This window comes from Ranitomeya variabilis, chromosome 4, assembly GCF_051348905.1.
Source record: "Ranitomeya variabilis isolate aRanVar5 chromosome 4, aRanVar5.hap1, whole genome shotgun sequence".
In the NCBI taxonomy this organism is placed as follows: Eukaryota; Metazoa; Chordata; class Amphibia; order Anura; family Dendrobatidae; genus Ranitomeya; species Ranitomeya variabilis.
Genome location: NC_135235.1, coordinates 558,600,177 through 558,612,518, shown reverse-complemented (window position 1 = coordinate 558,612,518; position 12,342 = coordinate 558,600,177). Strand labels below are relative to the sequence as shown.

Sequence of the window (12,342 nt, the reverse complement as noted above, 5' to 3'; positions counted from 1 at the left end):
AGAAATACTATATTAATATCTAACTGCTCAATATTCTCACAAAAACAATCCAGGACCGAGGTTTCAGTTCATAATATTCTCATGAGATGAAACTATAAGTATCTGCAAATAGCTCTTGGGCTGATGATTCCATAACAATTATTATGCTTTGCTCATACATTATTATTTCCACAGTACTTGAAAGACACCAACATCAAAGTCTCCATTGGGTCTCATGATCTACATTCCCTGTCAGTATATCTTTGGAGTGTGGGAGGAAACCCACACAAACATGGGGAAAACATACAAACTCCTTATAGATGTTGTCTGTGGTGGGATTTGAACCTAGGACCCCAACTCTAAAGGCCCCGTCTCACATAGCGATTTACCAACGATCACGACCAGCGATACGACCTGGTCGTGATCGTTGGTAAGTCGTTGTGTGGTCGCTGGGGAGCTGTCACACAGACAGCTCTCTCCAGTGACCAACGATCAGGGGAACCTCTTCGGCATCGTTGAAACTGTCTTCAACGATCCCGAAGTACCCCTGCAGCACCCGGGTAACCAGGGTAAACATCGGGTTACTAAGCGCAGGGCCGCGCTTAGTAACCCGATGTTTACCCTGGTTACTAAAAAAAACAAACAGTACATACTCGCCTTTCGGTGTCCGTCAGGTCCCTTGCCGTCTGCTTCCCGCTCTCACTGAGTGCCGCCGTACAGTGAGAGCAGAGCGCAGCGATGACGTCACTGCTGTGCTGCGCTCTCACTGTACGGCGGCACTCAGAGCAGGAAGCAGACGGCAAGGGACCTGACGGACACCGAAAGGCGAGTATGTACTGTTTGTTTTTTTTGGTAACCAGGGTAAACATCGGGTTACTAAGTGCGGCCCTGCGCTTAGTAACCCGATGTTTACCCTGGTTACCAGTGAAGACATCGCTGGATCGGTGTCACACACACCGATTCAGCGATGTCAGCGGGACCTCAACGACCAAAAAAAGGTCCAGGCCATTCCGACACGACCAGCGATCTCGCAGCAGGGGCCTGATCGCTGGTACGTGTCACACATAGCGAGATCGCTACTGAGGTCGCTGTTGCGTCACAAAACTAGTGACTCAGCAGCGATCTCGCTAGCGATCTCGCTATGTGAGACGGGGCCTTAACTAATGCAATACTCAGCAGGGGTCACTAGGCAATGTACATTGCTTAGATCTGTCCATCGCTAGAGCAGATAGCTGAATTGTTTGGGTGACTTGCCGGACCCCTACAGATCATATTGATGACTTATCTTATTTAAAAGTAATTATTATATCAGTCCCTGTCAACTCCTCTAAATTAATCAGACATTAACTTATAGGTTGTCTACCCAAATAGTTGGCACTAAAGAGACAGCTTAATTTCACCTGAAGGAGAGCTAATTTGTATACATTTTCCAAAGGAGTATTGTCTGACCTCTAAGGGACCTGACGCACATCAGATGGTGAGTATGTACTGTTTTTTTTTTTTTTACATTTACGCTGGTAACCAGGGTAAACATCGGGTTACTAAGCGCGGCCCTGCGCTTAGTAACCCGATGTTTACCCTGGTTACCAGTGAAGACATCGCTGGATCGGTGTCACACACACCGATTCAGCGATGTCAGCGGGACCTCAACGACCAAAAAACGGCCCAGGCCATTCCGACACGACCAGCGATCTCGCAGCAGGGGCCTGGTCGCTGGTACGTGTCACACATAGCGAGATCGCTACTGAGGTCGCTGTTGCGTCACAAAACTTGTGACTCAGCAGCGATCTCGCTAGCGATCTCGCTATGTGAGACGGGGCCCTAAAAGTGACCAAATCAATTTGACCATCTCCGCAAGGAAAAATAGTTCCCCTATATGCCCACATAAAAGACCTTTCAAAGACCAGTCAACCAGTCTTCTGCTCCTCATTGATACTTCTTGGAATGTTGATTATTTATTTTTATTTAGTTATTATTATTTATTATTATTCCGCCATTTATTCCATGGCGCTTTACATATGAGGAGTGGTATAAATAATAAAACACAAGTACAATAATCTTGTACAAAACAAGTCATGACTGATACAGGAGGAGAGAGGACCCGGCCCGCGAGGGCTCACAATCTACAAGGGATGGGTGAGGATACAGTAGGTGAGGGTAGAGCTGGTCGTGCAGTGGTTTGGTGGTTACTGCAGATGGTAGGCTTGTCGGAAGAGGTAGGTAGGTGGATGATTTTTCAGAATGCTTGATCACACCTTACCACACTAGGGGAATTGTGTGTAGCCATCATGTTTTATACCCTTCTGATGTTCTCAGGCTCTACGTCTAATGGACCAAGCAGACATTTGCCCGCAGTGCCACTGGGGTGGAAGCCCACCTTATACTTCTTGTTCAAAACCAACACACAGCAAACTGCAGAGGAGAAAGGACTAGACCACAACTCAGAGGGGGCATGGTCCATTAAAGCCACAGTGTCTTTCAGGATCTAGCATTAGCCAAACCCCTACAAAATGGCCACAGTGTGAAGGTTCTCCTACACTTTGCACATATACTAGCTTATAGTTCAGCTCTGCTTTTTTGTTCTATTTTGGAAGTGGGTTGCATCTTTTTTTGTGTGGTACACACTTGGATGGAAAGCACAATTTTGGGTTCTTAAAAAAAAGCCCCAGCTGTCTGCAGATGTTTATCTTTTTTATTTTGTTTGGCCTATATTCATAATGTCCAGTGTACCAAGGCACCAGAGATGTATTAAAACTTCATCTTCTATTCATGCCATCAGATTAACAGACAAAAATAGTATCAAAACAATGTAGCGACATTTCGGCCATATGCACTTTATCAAGACAAAAATAAAAAGCAACAGACTTTTCTTAAATACACGCAGCCTATATCTTTAGTTATGCGGTAAAACTTGTTAATATATTTGATTTTGCGGAACAGCTTGTTTATTTGATCGGTACCCATTTTGCGTACATGAGACCTTTACATCACTTTTTTGTGGACTGAAGACCAAAATAAGCAATTGCAGCATCCACTGTTCTGGATTAATAATGCAAAAATGTTTGCACACTACCCTGATCAGGGAAATAGCCACATACAAACTGCATCTATCTCCATGACTAAGGAATTACCAAGTAAGCATTAGATATTAACAAGTCAATCATTATTGTACTGGGACTAGTTGACTTTGTGACATATCTACCTCCATGACTAAAGGTACCGTCACACTAAACGATATCGCTAGCGATCCGTGACGTTGCAGCGTCCTCGCTAGCGATATCGTTTAGTTTGACACGCAGCAGCGATCAGGATCCTGCTGTGATGTCGCTGGTCGCTGAATAAAGTCCAGAACTTTATTTGGTCGTCCGATCGCCATGTATCGTTGTGTTTGACACCAAAAGCAACGATACCAGCGATGTTTTACACTGGTAACCAGGGTAAACATCGGGTTACTAAGTGCAGGGCCGCGCTTAGTAACCCGATGTTTACCCTGGTTACCAGCGTAAAAGTAAAAAAAACAAACAGTACATGCTCACCTGCGCGTCCCCCAGCCTCTGCTTCCTGCTCTGACTGAGATCCGGCCCTAAAGTGAAAGTGAAAGCACAGCGGTGACGTCACCGCTGTGCTGTTAGGGCCGGAGCTCAGTCAGTGTCAGGAAGCAGACGCTGGGGGCGCGCAGGTGAGTATGTACTGTTTGTTTTTTTTACTTTTACGCTGGTAACCAGGGTAAACATCGGGTTACTAAGCGCGGCCCTGCGCTTAGCAACCCGATGTTTACCCTGGTTACCCGGGGACCTCGGCATCGTTGGTCGCTGGAGAGCGGTCTGTGTGACAGCTCTCCAGCGATCAAACAGCGACGCTGCAGCGATCGGCATCGTTGTCGCTATCGCTGCAGCGTCGCTTAATGTGACGGTACCTTAACAAATTAGTGAGTAAGCATTAGGATTTGAACACCAGTCATTATTATGCTGGGACTAACTGACTTTATAGTGCATACCCTACCTACCTCATCCACGGTATGTAGATGGTTCTCAGGCTTAATGCCATTATTGCTACACTTTTCATATGCACAATGTAATGTATGGATAATGTAATGCTATGCCTATATACACAGATTTGGGATTGTAATATATGGAATGCTTTTATGCAATTTGTCACGGTTAACTGATTTTATCCTATTGTGTGAACATGTTACTTATGTATCCTTTCTTTCTTACAGCGACATATTGAATAAGACCTGGGACAGGTCGAAACGTCACTCAAATATAGTCGCTTTAGAATTTTCTCCTGTGCTTTACCTATTTCTATTTTTTCTGTTCCCACGAACTGCAAATAAATATTATTATTTTTTGGCATCACCACAAAAATACAGAGTGTGTGGTGAATTTTCACTGAATGGGCTAAGGGTTATTTGGCCTGTTACACCAGCACCTCGCCATACGACAGAGTGCAGGCCAATACCTTTACTATTGCACTGAGGAGAGACTTCCGTTGGGCCACTCTGCCATAAAGGCCCGACTGGTGGAGGTCTGTAGTGATGGTTGACTTTGTGGAACTTTCTCCCATCTCCCTACTGCAACTGTGAAGCTCAACCACAGTGATCTTGGGGTTCTTCTTTAACTTTCTCACCAAGGCTCTTCTCCCACGATTGCTCAGTTTGGCTGGTCGACCAGGTCTAGGAAGACCTCTGGTGGTCCCATACTTCTTCCATTTAAGGATTATGGAGGCCACTGTGCTCTTAGGAACCTTGAGTACTGCAGAAATTATTTTGGAACCTTGGCCAGATCTGTGCCTTGCCACAATTCTGTCTCTGAGCTCCTTGGCCAGTTCCTTTGACCTCATGATTCTCATTTGGTCTGACATGCACTGTGAGCTGTGAGGTCTTATATAGACAGGTGTGTGCCTTTCCAAATCAAGTCCTATCAGTTTAATTAAACACAGCTGGCCTCCAATGAAGGAGTAGAACCATCTCAAGGAGGATCACAAGGAAATGGACAGCATGTGACTTAAATATGAGTGTCTGAGCAAAAGGTCTGAATACTTATGACCATGTGATATTTCAGTTTTTCTCTTTTATTAAATTTGCAAAAATTACTACATTTATGTTTTTTTCAGTTAAGATGGAGTGCAGAGTGTACATTAATGAGAAAAAAAATGAACTTTTTGAATTTACCAAATGGCTGTAATGAAACAAAGAGTGAAAAATGTAAAGGGGTCTGAATACTTTCCGTACCCACTGTACTTCTGAGCTGGTATTTTCAGGGTACTGTCACAATCTTCTCAGTCAGCTTCATGGTTGATGAAAGCAGAAAAAAAATTGAGATTCCATAGTAATTATTTTTTTCTGTGACAATATGCTATATCAGATTGCACATTTATACATTACCCTGTTTAACCGGATCTTTACATTTAAGAATATTCCATTTCAAATTATTTATTCCGAGTTACAATGATACAGTGCAAATTATTCCAGGCCTTTATGACAGCGAGTAGTTAGGAGACCGGTGTTATAGGATTGAAATGATCAGTGCATTACATGGATGTGACACGCATCTCCATGCCTCTATTAAGCTTCATTTGTTGCTCTAATTGGGCACAGGCAAGGACAGCAGAAAGTCTGCATCCGACTAATGATATAAATCAGTGGAGGAAATGCATGAACAGCCACTTGTAAACTATGCATTCAGTGCTGGCAAATTCCACGCTCCACATAAACCATGCCAGTCTGCCAATCTGCCATTAGGCAAAGAGTATGTGCACTTGCCCACATACCACCTGACCACTGCAACACCAATGGTCTATTACACTGGTTTGCTAAATTGGAGGTAAACATAGGTCATTGTGAACTTGCGAAAAATCAGACGCTTTTCTGCGAGGCTTCTGACATGAGATTCATAGAGCTCTAATGAATTAGTTATAACGGTGCCAGGTTGTAGAGACAATAGCAAATATATCAATATGGTAAGCTGGATATATAGTAGTATTGATAATCATTTATAAACTATATTAGAAACTGAAATAAGAATAATATTTTAAGTCTTTTCTAGTCTGAGTTATAATAATAGAAATATATTAGAAAAAGTTCAACAGTCTGGTGGTACTTGTGGTTTGCCCTTTGATTACAATGTGATTACAAAAGTGATCATGACATAATCGAAGGGATCATCTGTCCTACAGTAGACACAGGGCTGTCGAATCACCTCAAGTCCTGGTAGTCACTCACTTCTCATGGTCTCTCATATGGTCACTTGATCACCACCATTGTTCACCCGCTCTGTGACACATGTCTGTATAAATTTTATTTTTCATGTTTCTTTTCTTTTCCCTCTGCAAGTATAAAGTTGCCAAGAGCAGTAGTAATGACCGAACTGCTGTCCGGTTATGCTTTGGCACTTTATAAGAAAACAGTGTCCCAGTCCCAGTGCACTGTCAGGTGTGGTGTGCATCACACTCATTTGTAGGATTCCACAGTCTCCAGGCCTCCATCTTCAGGAGTTGCAGCACACAATTTAGGGGACACCAAGTTCATTGCAACAAGCAAACGTTTACTGGTCAGTCCAAGTTCATTAGGTTTTAACAAGTGGGCTAAGGCACAACGCTTCACATTTCTTACTTCCTTAGTGCAACACATCTTCAGCCCTGCCACTCATTCATCCTGGACTATTCCTAAGCCCACTGGCTACGTCAGCCTCAGGAATTTGCTGTCCACTTCAGTAGCACACCCGGGAGCCGTTACTTTACGTTTACACGGGTCCCTGTCCATCTTCCTCTGCACGCCAGAGGACATGATGTGTCTGGCAGCCCCTATGCCAGACTTTGGGCTCTGGACATGACAGTAGCAAACACTCAGGATTCTAGTGTGGCATCACACTGCCTGGATCTATCGGAACATGTTGGCCCTAGCAGCACACTGCACCTGAATTTGACCTTGTCACTATACTTTCCTATTTGAGTCACTACCAGGAAGTGCCCACTTTTTACTAACCCACTAGGCTAATTCTATACATTAACTATGTGCTATCCTATACACTAAACCTAATGCCTTTATCTTATGCCATTGGTAAGCCACTTAACTATGTGAACAGTGCTTACACTATCCCAAGCCTAATCCTGTGATTACCCTTCCCTATGCACTACAGTATGTGATTGCTGTCTTGAGGGGTAGGGACCCAGCAGATCAGTCCACCACACTGCCATTAGCACAGAAATAAAATTATCCATGACCCCTCTACCCTTCCCTCTTCAGGGAAGTTGGGGTGACTGGGGTAAGGTGGCTGGACTCGGCATTGCTCAGATAGAGTTCATCGGCACATCTGATCTATGTTCTTCCCTCTCCTCTGCTGTGCCAGCATTAATTGGTGGAGCTGCAGTCAGACTTCTTCTACACACAACCTGTGGCCAACGATGAGTCGGTCTATGAGGAATCTCTGACAGTCTGTGGGACTCATAAAACCTGTTAAGTCTATGTTCACGTGCATTCTACTAGACTTATATGCCTGAATAGCAAAATAACAGTATTCAGACATATATGGCAGCATATCCATAGATTAAAAAGGGCAATACATAGTCCCCAAAACTTTTTTTTATATACTTCTTTTTGTTAGGTTGTATTGCATTTTTTTGGACCTAGAAAAAAGTAGTTGACCACATTTCTTTTTTGGCTAAAAAGAAAAAAAAACGTTTGAAAGATGTATACTTTTTTCTCCATTTTTCTCAATGGAAAACATTGAAACTGAGACTTAAAACAGTACATCTCAATACAACAACTGTAAAACGTACAGTATATGTTATTCTTTCTCTACCATTACAAGCTAGTCGAGAGAAGAACAATAAAAAAGATAACATTAAAAAAATTATATAGATGTACGTATACGTCAAAATTCAGACAGACATAGTTCAATACTTGGCACATACTTGCATACATAATTGAAGTATATGTCCCACACATATGTTATACATCTTTAGCCTCCCTTCTACTCAGCTTCAATCAAGTATGTGTTTTACCTTTGTACTTCCCTTTTACTTCTCTTACTTTCTGCTTTATATCCTTCCCATAGCTGAGTGTTAGGCTAGGTTCACATTGCGTTAGGGCAATCCGTTTAGCGCTAGCGCTAGCGGATTGCGCTAACGCAATGTTTATTTAGGGGCCGCATTAGGGGTCGCGTTAACGTCCCCGCTCTCGCAGATCCCCGATCTGCGAGAGCGGGGAACGGACCTCGGGTGCGCCGCGGACGCTGCAAGCAGCGTCCAAGGCACGCCACAGAAGAACGGCACATCGCTAGCGCGAGCCGAAAAAGGCACGCGCTAGCGAGGCGCTACAGGGAAACTTCACTGTCAATGGGTGTGCTAACGGACCCGTTGCACGGCGTTAATTGCGACATTTTCGCCGTTCAACGCTGTCCGTTTGCGTGCACACATTAACGCAATGTGAACCTAGCCTTAGGAGTATTGTACAAGTGTAGGATATTTGGCAATATAGTATATGACAAGGTATATATAGTACTACAGAGGGGCGGACACACCGTTGGTGCAACTTGTGCAGCCGCACAGGTGCCCAGGAGTGTAAGGGGGGCACTAACACCTCCAAAGCAGCATCTGTCACAGAAACATTAATGGGCTGCATTATGATGAACTACTGGACTACAAGGGCCCATAAACTGTACCTATACAGGAACACTCTGCAGTCTGTGTCCTGGATATATAAGCATATAGGTTCACCGTTATGCATCTCTATTTGTAAAAAAAAAGAAAAGACATAATGGTGCATCAATCTCTTTGGCCAAGGCTCTGGGTACTATGGGCCCATGTAATTTGTGCTTTTTTTATGAGTTTTGTTATTTTTCATCTATTTATCATTTGTACATTACTCTTCTTTCAATTTGCAATTTTTTAAAGTCTATTTTATATGTCTTTAAGTTCTAATTTCTGGATAAAAATTCCCACTAAAAATTCTCCACAGTGCAGAAAAAAATGACTAATTTAAAGGATCAACCAGAAGTATCAGTTGCTGATCTAACAATTGAAAATAATCTGTAAATTGATTGGGACAATAGAAAATAACAAATGTTAAACAGATAACAAAAAAGGGCTCAATACATACAGTATGTAACAAGTCTGAAACCGTTCTAAAGCCATACGGAGTTGAAATCAACTTGGGTACTGATTAAAAATGCATTTAAAACTAATGACGAAATGCACAATCTTTCAGGATAAAAGTAATAAGATTTTTAAATTAGTCAAGTTAATAACGCTGTCAGAAAAGTCTGTGTCATAGCGACACAGAACATAATGTGTTAGCGCAAAGGAGTATGCTAATACAGTGAAAGCCTAAAGATGACAAATAGTAATCCCATAATAGGATTAAAAAAATGATAAAAAAAAAACTGTTAATATTCAATATAAAATAAGTTTTCTTCCTCATACATTACATAATAACCCAAGATCTACATATCATGTATTAGGCATATAGACACTTGAAATAAACTGAAGAATTAATTTAATGGATCATTCATTGTGAAACAGCAACACAAAAGGTATACAGATTAGGCAGTAATCTATATGAGTCCTAAAATGCGCAAACAAATATACATCATTTCCATCACATAATACAGAACTTTGTTCCCATTGTCAATAAAAAGATAAGAATACACCTGCTGAGATGCAAAAACTAAAACAATTTAACTGGTTCTGGTTGTTTAGGGGTTAAAAGTCAATGGAGACCCTCAGTATCCAAAAATGGATTCATCACAGTGGCCCTGTCTTCATTATATGCAGAAGCCATGATCCAATAATGTTCCTTGGTGCTCTGGAAACACCAGAAGTCGTTGCAATTAATGCAATAAAAAAGCGGCAATTAATAAAATGTTAGCAAAATAGAACGATAGAAAAAAAAGTATTGATATTTTGTTAACTTTACATCATGTGCCTTTTCCCATGCACAATCCCCCATACAGTCTGGTCCAGTATCTTTAGGAAGATCCAAGGTGAATGATGCAGAATGGTCAGCGGTAAGACTCTGCGGTGGGTGCGTAGTGTCGTCTCTACAAATGGGTCACACTGTATCTTCCTTATACTACAGTGTTGACTTTTACTGTCTATTATAATGAAGGATGAATGTACATGTCAGGGATGTAAGGGGTTGTTGCTTTTCCTCCAGATAGCTACTGCTCATCCCATCCTTGGGTTATTGTATGATTCTCTTCATTTTCTGGATAGGATACCATATGGTTTATAGTGAACATGTTTATATTGTTTCATATTTATATTATTTATGATTGTATTGTTTTTGTTATCTGCAGAGGATGGTCTGATTGTACGTAATGGTTGTGAGGTCTTGCTACGGTAAAATTCAACCAAAAGTTTCATGGTGTGAAGGGATTCTCCACATCTATCTTTCCCTTTCTAAAGCCTATTCTTTATGGTACAAGCAGTGAGCCTATGGACCTCTCTGCCATATAATATTCGAGCCTAGAGACAGTCAAACAGGTCAGAAGACAAGGTGGGTCACATACCAAGAGGTCCAAGGGGAGCGAATACTAAGACAAGTGAGGTGGCAGGAAAGGGAAGTCACGGGAACAGAGTAAGCAGGCAGAGGACAAAAACACGGTATCAAAGGGTCAGCTGCTCTAGCCTGGGAGCATGAACTATCACTGACATACTGTAGGTCTGCAGACACAGCAGACTGAAATAGCCATACTGATCCCAAAACAAGGCAAAGGAGGTTAACCCCCACATGACCAGACCAGGGAGAAAATAACAAAAAACAAACCCCGGCCTGGATCATGACACTAGATTCTGTGATGGGATGTTGATCCAGGGAACGCGTTTGTTTCTATATCCGGACATGAGGAGGAATTTTTCCCCTAATATGAGGAAATTAGCATCTACCTCACGCGGATTTACCTTCTACTAGAACACCACATTAGGATTAGAGTTTGAACTTGACTTGTGTCTTGTATTCTTCTTAAAACAAGGAAAGCATGGGTGCATAAAAATCACAAGGGCAACAAAGTACCCATGTGGGCTGCAAATGTAACCTACTCACTTTAGCTGTCCAGGTGTAGTCCAGTGTTTGACCCGTTGAGGAAATTTGTTAGGAATTCCTGCCTTTGACGAGATTGAGGTGGAAAAGAAGCTAAGCAGAGTGCTTCCTGGAACTAGACCCATTTTTGCCCCATACAGTGAGGGCGTAGCCAGTGCCATCTGGTAAGAGTAGAGACACTTGGTGTGAACACCATCATTACTGACTCTGCTCAGGAGTTCAATCCTATGTTGAGACAATTGGGTCCCACTTGTTTACACTGCATTATTCATCTTATTCCCCTGAAGAACCTCCTAACCACTGAGGGAAAACGCATTGGAATCTCTTTGACTGTTACATGGACTCCAGTTGACAGATACGTGTACATGGGTCTGAGGGAATGTAATGGCTATTTTAGTATGATATTGTCATCTTGTACCTTAATATGGATCTGACATAGGTTTGTATGTTACAGTATATAGGGGAAGACGGCACGGAATGGAAGGTTCTTAATCAAAGATGGTTATGATTATGATTAAGAACCGTAGTGCTCGAAATGGGTAGGCCTTGTGTGTTTATTTTTATTTTTCCCTATTTACTAAGGCTGCCGTCACACTAGCAGTATTTGGTCAGTATTTTACATCAGTATTTGTAAGCCAAAACCAGGGGTGGGTGATAAATGCCGAAGTGGTGCATATGTTTCTGTTATACTTTTCCTCTAATTGTTCCACTCCTGGTTTTGGCTTACAAATACTGATGTAAAATACTGACCAAATACTGCTAGTGTGACGGCAGCCTAATACATAATGTTTTTATAGTTCTTTTCATTGCAGTTGCTGGATGTTTTCCTGCCTTCCACCCGATCGATTTCACCTGGGAGTTGGCCTATGGTCTCTGTCTGTGAACCGCACCCTTATTAGATTGAATGATACCTGAACGGTGAGCTGATGTGATATTTTTCTTTGCCTTGTTCATCCAATATAAAACCGGCAGTACTGTATACTAAAGTAAGTGCTCTGCTAAGAGAAGAACAAAATGCCACTTCAATTTTCCGCAGAAAATAAATTCGAATAAAGTAAAAAAAACTTGAGTACATCTTATTGAGTCATATATTTCTACCAAGGACCCAAACAGAGACATCGGCCAAAGCTCCGAAGATGAGGTTGAGATGATTAGTTTATTTTATTGGAGACAAAGAACGCCCACCTTTGTGAGCCGGCAGCCCACATGCGTTACATTATAATGATGCAGATGTCTTTGACAGCGATACCAGGAAGGCTAAATGCTACAAATCAGATTATAAAATCTACATTTCCTTGCTCACACAGCCAACGTGTGATGGC

The 12,342-nt window shown here is 42.2% G+C and overlaps 1 protein-coding gene across 1 annotated transcript in view; it reads right to left on the bottom strand.

The window, feature by feature from the left end:
- Window positions 1–12,342, bottom strand: part of CRHR1 (corticotropin releasing hormone receptor 1) — a 356,198-nt gene that overhangs the window by 196,277 nt on the left and 147,579 nt on the right. The window lies entirely within an intron of this gene.